Source organism: Suricata suricatta, chromosome 13 (assembly GCF_006229205.1).
Source record: "Suricata suricatta isolate VVHF042 chromosome 13, meerkat_22Aug2017_6uvM2_HiC, whole genome shotgun sequence".
Lineage (NCBI taxonomy): Eukaryota > Metazoa > Chordata > Mammalia > Carnivora > Herpestidae > Suricata > Suricata suricatta.
In genome coordinates, this window is record NC_043712.1 from 24564723 (window position 1) to 24572622 (window position 7900).

Consider the following 7900-nt stretch of genomic DNA (forward strand, 5'->3'; position numbering starts at 1 on the left):
TTTATGCAGACAGTCTGTTATGCACTGTGGTTTCAGATGTGCAATAATTTGTACAATGGTTTATTCCCAAGTATGCCTTAAGCAGAACAAATGTTTTTTCTATATAGTTCCTTGCCTTAATAAATATGTAATATAAATTTAAGCAAACTTCTATTTTGTATATTTGTAAACTACAAAGTAAAAAAAATGAACATTTTGTGGAGTTTGTATTTTGCATACTCAAGGTGAGAATTAAGTTTTAAATAAACCTATAATATTTTATCTGAACACTGTTTTTGTTTTGTTTTGTTTTCCCCCTGGAAAAGCATGTTACAGGAATTTCAGGCCCAACGTTATACCTCCACACATAATTAAAAGAAGACATTTTTAAGGCTAGTTTTACAGTAAGTACTAGTAAAGTCTAAGGCTGAAAGCTGACTATTGGAGATCATAGGATTAAACCTGGTTCCGGTGGCCCTTTTCGAATGTACGGGAAAGTACATGAACGCAATTTCCTCACCTGAATGTGAATTACCAGGTATAAACCCGCTCAGTCATTCAATATGCTCAGTTTAATAGGAAAGTATTCATAAAATACACACCTTCCAGTTTCATATTTTAAAAGGTCCTTATGGTTTCTCTTTAAAATTAAATGAAAATATAAAAATCTTTCTCAGAGGCCTGGCCTTGCACTCGGAACAATTTGAGGAACAAAAGAAACCTTCCTACAGCAGAGAAACCCTGAGAACGTAGTTCCACAGTGCCCTCCTGAGGATTAAAGGGTTCATTTATGCTTCGTGCGTGTTACAGATACATTCTCAAGAAGTTAGTACCAAATTTTCTGGCAGAAAGATTTAACACTCCCATCAGTCCTCTCTAGATTTCAGCAGACTGAAATACGAGTGTAAAGTAAAAAATTTTTTCAGTGGTGTTTTTGTAAGCTTGGAGCTTATTTTCCAAAATTACTCAACTTCAAAAGGACACTAATGCTTTTTTGAGGCAGGTATGCAAGAGTTTGAACTTCATTTGTGGCGGTCACAAAATGGAAAGAGCATTTGGGACACTTGTTGACACTTTGTACATCTATAACGTTGATGCAGGTTGACCCAAGGAGACAAGCTGCCTGGCATCTTTAGACGGCTTATTAACTCCATTATATGCAGGGTCCAGAAGTGTGGGCGCATCTTATAAATAGAAGAAACCCAATTCATGAGAGCCTGACGGTGGATCAACACGAAGTATTTTCCTTAGCTTTTAGGAGTTCAGCATGACTGGAAAACATGGCATGTGTCTTAGCTTAAAAGAAAACAGGTGCATCACTAGGATGGAATTTTATGTGGCCAAGAACATATTCAAAGCATATTTAATGACATGGAAAAATGCTCATGGTATGTTAAGTGGAAAAAGCAGGGTCTGAGACTATAAACAGTATGATTACAATTGCATACGTTTGTGTGTGTGCCTTGAAGGAGAGAGGAGAGACAGAAACTTTCTGAGGAAGGCCTGGAAGGAAATGCCAAGCTATCTATTACTGGTTTTCTCCAGGTAGATTTTCTACAGTTTCCACGTAAGTATCTATTTAGCTTTTTAGGAATGAAGGTGCAAATATTTAGGCTTTTATTTTTTAAAGCGCAGTTAAAGCTATTTAAAGAAGCAAGCTTTTTGTGTGTGCTATATTGTGGTGGCAGCTCTTGTAATCACCTTTCTCTCATACAGAGACTCTGGTGCACGATGTGTATGAAAAGTGTTTATTGAATGGCTGATACCATCTTCGTGTTTGCTAAGTAACTATAATCTCAGAAGAAACTGCCCAAAATAGAACATACTTATTAAATATTTTTCTGATGTCATAGGGAAACATCACTTGCATGAACTTTTTCTAATCTGAAAAAGTTTCAGTATCAACAAGAAATAAGATTTTCCAAAAACGTTACGGGGCAAAACCTTTCAACGTGCACAAATAGCTAAAACTATTTACTCTTGTTCCTATCCGTTCTGAGTGCCGAGACGTCCTGTCATTACTGCAGTATAGAGCCGTTTACACTGTATAATAAAGAGCACCTAACGTTCGAGATGCCTGCTTATTACATTTTCCCTGGGACATTTAATTTTGTATGTCCTAGATTTTAACTTGTGCACATGACACACACACACACAAGATCAACACATCAGCAGACATTTTCAGTCTATCTCTTGCCCAGCAAAATGCCTTTTCCAGCAAAATAGTCTTCCAACCTGAAAACATGCTTAGTGTCTGCATTAATTCTGTTTTCGGCTTGTTGAAATAAAACAGGAACGTTCACCATCTCAAGTAGGATGGTTGGGGGAAGAATTTTCTTCCATTCAAAAACTCTAATTTTTAGAAACACGCAATGTTAGTTCATATTTGGAGATTAACCACTTTTACATATAATTTCTTTACATATGAGAAAGTCCATGGGAGGCGGTCTTTATGCCAAGAAAGCAAGTCCACAGGGAAAATATTTAAAACAAGCAGGGATGGTGCCTCATGTATTTTGATAGATGGGAGTTCCTAAATTTAGCAGCCTGTGTCAGACACCTGCTCTGTTGTATGTTCTGTCTTCTGAAGCCCTATCCAGCACACCAGCACACATAACAGCCAGGCCTCCACAAACCTTTTTAGCTTCTGTATTTCATTCTTCTATCATGTATTTTATTTTATGTACTTCATTTCTTCATATTTTCTTAGCACCTTCTAGTATATAGTGACATGTTTTTATAGTGTGAAACTGAAGCGATGTCTGCTTCCTAAAGTTTGTTTATGAAACTACCATTCATTGTTCACGCGCAGAGCCATCCAGTAATATTTCACATAAAACCACCAAGAACTCTCTACATAATGAGTGCTGTGGAACATATCACGGAGTGTTCTCCCTATGAAAACGCAAAGGAGCGACTGTTCACAATCAGCATGCTGTATGAAAATAAAGTTTTCTCATATTAAGTGAAACTTAAAATGAAAGTTGGAGACAAACATCCTTTGTAAGTCTTTACCTTAAAACAAAACAGAGAATCTTGAGTAAATTTCTTACCGTCTCCTGAAAAACCAATAAAGTCTTAATCCTAATGAAGGTACCCAAGAGCTTCAATGCCCTGATTGGAGTCAAAACACAGAAGAAACCTACCGCTGTCAGGTTAGCCTAAACACAGAAAATCTTTCAGGCTGGTATCTATCTAGGCTACCAGAGCCAGTTCGCTTAGTTGGGCAGGAGGAGGGCGCACAGGGTAAGAGCATCAATCAAACTGCTTCTCTGGAATCATGTACAACCGGCAGTCCACCTTTTTAATTGTTTTCCACAATACGATTGATGTAATACTTTTTCAAATCGCCTCAGTCTTCTCTGACACCCGAGATGAGTCAGCACGTTGCAACCTGCTCTCCCAAGTGTCCTTCTCCACTTGTTCTTAAAGGAAAAGGAGGAAATAAACAGAAACGCAATTTCATAACAAAAAGTAAATACACATTTCCAGGATCCCTTTGACATCTGATTATACTTAGCAGAGCATTTTTCACTGATACCACACAATAATTAATGATACTCTAAAGTATGAGGACCATTTTTTATCCTTTTATGTCTCTTTTCATGCAAAAATAAAGAACATAAAAAAAAATTTTTTTAAATGGGGCAGCTGGGTGGCTCAGTCAGTTAAGCGTCCGACTTTGGCTCAGGTCATGATCTCATGGTTCATGGGTTCGAGCCCCACGTCAGGCTCTGTGCTGACAACTAGCTCAGAGCCTGGAGCCTGCTTCAGATTCTGTATTTCCCTCTCTCTCTCTGACCCTCCTCTGTTCCCACTGTCTCTCTCTGTCTCTCAAAAATAAGTAAAGAACATAAAAAAATTTTTTTATGTCTCTTTTCATGTTCATGGTACCTGATATTATCTAAACAAAGCAAGGGACAAGAGAAATAGCTCTTTATGGAGACATAGGCAGGTAGGTAGGTAGTAGGTAGGTAGATAGCCTTAGGTAAAGGTTTGGCAATGATTTAAAATCAAAGAGTCAAACCTGTCCAGGCCGTGGCAGGGGAGTGGGTGGGTGGAGGAGGAGGGTGTAGAGTGGGATTATAAAAAATTTTTTTTATGTTTTTTATTTAGTTTTGAGAGAGAGAGACAGCGTGAGCAGGGGAGGATCAGAGAGAGAGGGAGACACAGAATCCAAAGCAGCCTCCAGGCTCCAAGCTAGCTGTCAGCACAAAGCCCGACGTGGGGCTCAAACCCACGAACCATGAGATCACGACCTGAGCCGAAGCTGGGCACCCAACTAACTGAGCCACCCAGGCGCCCCTTGAGAAGGATTATAATACCTATGTCACCTGTATTTGAATCTGTACTAACTGGCATTGGATCAGCAATGAACGGTGGCCATATCGACACGACACTCAGATGCTATACCTGCACACCCACTTCAAAGCTAAAATTGGTAAATAACTTTACAGAGATATTGAAGGAACTCTAGATACACCTGCTGAAAGCTAGGGAGATTAGTGAATCAATGTAAACCGCAAAGCAGAGTCTCTTAGCCATGATAGATGGGATTTTTTTCAGTAAGCACAAGTATGCCTCCCTTCTGATCTGGTCACTTTTTGCTGGTGTATAATGACACCTTACTTCTGCACAACGTGGTGAGAGCCGTGAAGCACACTTTCCTTTACTGTAATAGATCCTCACAATGAAGATAGGGCTGGAGCTTCCTCTCCCATCCCCATTTTATGGAAACCGAGTTTCCTTTTACAAGTTAGCGTTTGGTTTTTGTTTTTCATTCTTGCTGACATACCCCAAACATTTTTCTCCTAATACGTCTGTCTTCGGTCTGCTGGGCAGGGAGGACCACATACAAAATGGATACACACCAATTCAGAAGGATTTGCTTATATCCAGGTTCTTCCAACAAGGCTGGTAAAGAGTCAAAAGCACCACACTTTCTGTCTTGCAACCAAAGTGCTATTTAAAGGTAGACTGACAAGGAAGCACTGAGTTTCCCACAGATGTTTTCTGAGCCGGTCACTATGCCATGAGCATGATGCACACTTTCAGTTCCAGGTGGAAGAAAAAGCTCCTGTTTTTATCCCCAGGTCTGGTCCAGCACACAGCTCTCCTGGTCAAACAGACCTGGTCAAGCCCCTCCCCTACTCATTAACTTCCCATGGTTCCCAGGGCCTAATAGATAAGGATTTAACCTGGTCAGTTCTTCAGCTCTGGCCTCCACCTAGTGTCCAGTGTTCTCTCCTTAAATACCCAATCACTCCTTAATTGCACCAGGCATCCTAAACTACTCTTGACCCTCAATGCACCGTGCCTATTTCAGCCTCTGAGCTTTGTTTACAGATGGGGGTCTCTGCTGCTTCTGGAAAAACCCATATTCTCTGACAAGCTCCTATATATCCTTCAAAGCCCAGTTTTTATTAAAAGTCTCCCATGTTTCAGTCATTCTAGATTTTTCACTAAACTCTTACCCTCGCATATTACAAGGTTTTTTGTTTTGGTTTTTTTTTTTTGCATATTACAAGGTTTTATGGGTCTGGCTCCTCCAACAGACATGAGTCCCTGGAAAGCACTAGAAGTTTCCCTTATTTGCCCTTGAAGACCCACAGTTACTGGATTTAATTGAGCAAAAATTAATCACTTATTAAATACTGAGCCCCAAATCCTGGCATCTCTTTTCAGAAGATGCTTTCTTGACAGGTGATTCTCTGCATTGATTCTAGAAAGAATTTTGTTCATTTGGAAGGTATGCTGTATATTGGGGGAAGCAGATGGGTGTCAGGTGACCCATAGTAAGCAGTTAGGGGACCACTGGGCACAGCCTTCAGGAAGTCAGAATTTGGGAAAAGGCCCCAAATTGTCAATGTTTATCCTTATCCTTGGATAATCCATCATGCCTCTTTACAAGGGCAAAATTCTAAGTGTCCGGTATACAGATAGCAATGAAGGTTAAAAAAATATCCCACGTGGGGTGCCTGGGTAGCTCAGTCGGTTAAGCCTCCGACTTCGGCTCAGGTCAGATCTCACATTCGTGGGTTCGAGCCCCACATCAGGCTCTGTGCTGACAGCTAGCTCAGAGCCTGGAGCGTGCTTCTGGTTCTGTGTCTCCTTCTCTCTCTCTGCCCCTTCCCCTCTCATGCTCTGTCTCTCTCTGTATCAAAAATAAATAAAACATTAAAAAAAATTAAGGGGCGCCTGGGTGGCTCAGTCGGTTAAGCCTCCGGCTTCGGCTCAGGTCAGATCTCACGTTCATGGGTTCGAGCCCCGTGTCGGGCTCTGTGCTGACAGCTAGTGCAGAGCCTGGAGCCTGCTTCCAGTTCTGTGTCTCCTTCTCTCTCTGCCCCTCCCCCTCTCATGCTCTGTCTCTCTCTGTATCAAAAATAAATAAAACATTAAAAAATGTTTAAAAAAAATTTTTTTTTAAATCACATGTTAAAAGCTTCACGAAGGTATTTTTCACTGTAGACCCTGGGTGAGCTCCTCTGCCCAACTGAGGAAGGCTCCTCCGTCCCTGGCAGTGAGGTCACCACCCACCTGTGCTGCGGCTCTTCAAGCCCGAAACTCTCCTAACTGCTTGCACAACAGTCATTTCCTGACGTCTGAACATGTCTAAGTGAACTGAATCTAGAAAACAGTGCGTGAAGTTTACAAATGCTCCTGCCTTTGAGCCACAATCAGTGCTTCACAGAGGAATGGGGAACAGACTGCAAGTTCTAAAGCTGTAAAATTACATACACCTTGTGAGTAAGTAAATACATAAATAAATATTACATAGATGTTGTAAATAAATAAATAAATAATAAAAGTTACGCAGGCTTTCTGAGCAGGAAAGTATCTTCAAGACCATGTATCTCAAGGAGAAAATGGAGGCCCACCTAAAAGACTCGGCTTGGGGCGCCTGGGCGGCTCAGTCGGTTGAGTGTCCTACTTCAGCTCAGGTCACGATCTCATGGTTCGTGGGTTCAAGCCCCGGGTCAGGCTTTGTGCTGACAGCTAGCTCAGAGCCTAGAGATTGTCTTTAGATTCTGTGTCTTCCTCTCTCTCTGACTCTCCCCTGCTCATGCTATCTCTCTCTCTCTTTCAAAAATAAATAAAACATTAAAAAAAAAAGAGAGAGACTGGGCTTGCCCAAGGTCACAGAATCTGGATCAGAATACCAACCAGCCCCTCGATCTCATTCAGCAGGCCAGCAGCTGACTGCTATATCGTGAGAACCCAAGGGAAACTTAGAGGCAAATAAAGAATTTAAAAAAACAAAAAGGATGGTTGTATTTATTTTTCTAAACTCTCTTCTCTATTCATTTTTTTAAGAGAGAGAGAGAGAGAGGGAAAGTGTGATCAGAGGGAGAGAAAGAATCTTAGAGGCTGCACGCTCAGCATAGAGCCCAACTCTGGCTGGATCCCAAGACCCTGGGTCATGACCTGAGCCGAAATCAAGGGTCAGACGCTCATCCGACTGAGCCATCCACGTGCCCCAAAAAGGATGGTTTTAAAAGGAAAGTTCTAGTGCTCACTTTGGCAGCAAGTATGCTAAAATTGGAACAATACAGAGAAGATTAGCACAGCCCATGCCTAAGGATGACACGCAAATTCATGAAGTGTTCCATATTTTAAAAAAAAAACTGTTTACAGGAAAGTTCTAAATTCAATGTAACATTGTGAGCTGATGTCCAAAAAAAGTTATTGCATTGTTCTCTACAGTGCTTCTCTCAGTGCTGTGCTAGCAGCCAGCTAAGACAAGCACTATAGCACTTACCACCTTTCCTTTCTATGGACAATGTAAGAGCCATTCCATAAAAGTGTTAACATAAAACATAATTCTGGCTTTGTTCTGCTTCTTTCTCTTCCCATGCAATTCCATTCAAACATATATAATCTGCTCAAAGATCTACTTTACCAGCCACTGTGCAAAGGGTAG

The 7900-nt window shown here is 41.0% G+C and overlaps 1 non-coding gene across 1 annotated transcript; it reads left to right on the forward strand.

The window, feature by feature from the left end:
* The first annotated feature begins 7488 nt into the window (after window positions 1-7488).
* LOC115277127 lies at window positions 7489-7595 on the forward strand. Its single transcript, XR_003902234.1, has one exon. It is a non-coding gene; the product is annotated as a U6 spliceosomal RNA (small nuclear RNA).
* Window positions 7596-7900: the final 305 nt, after the last annotated feature.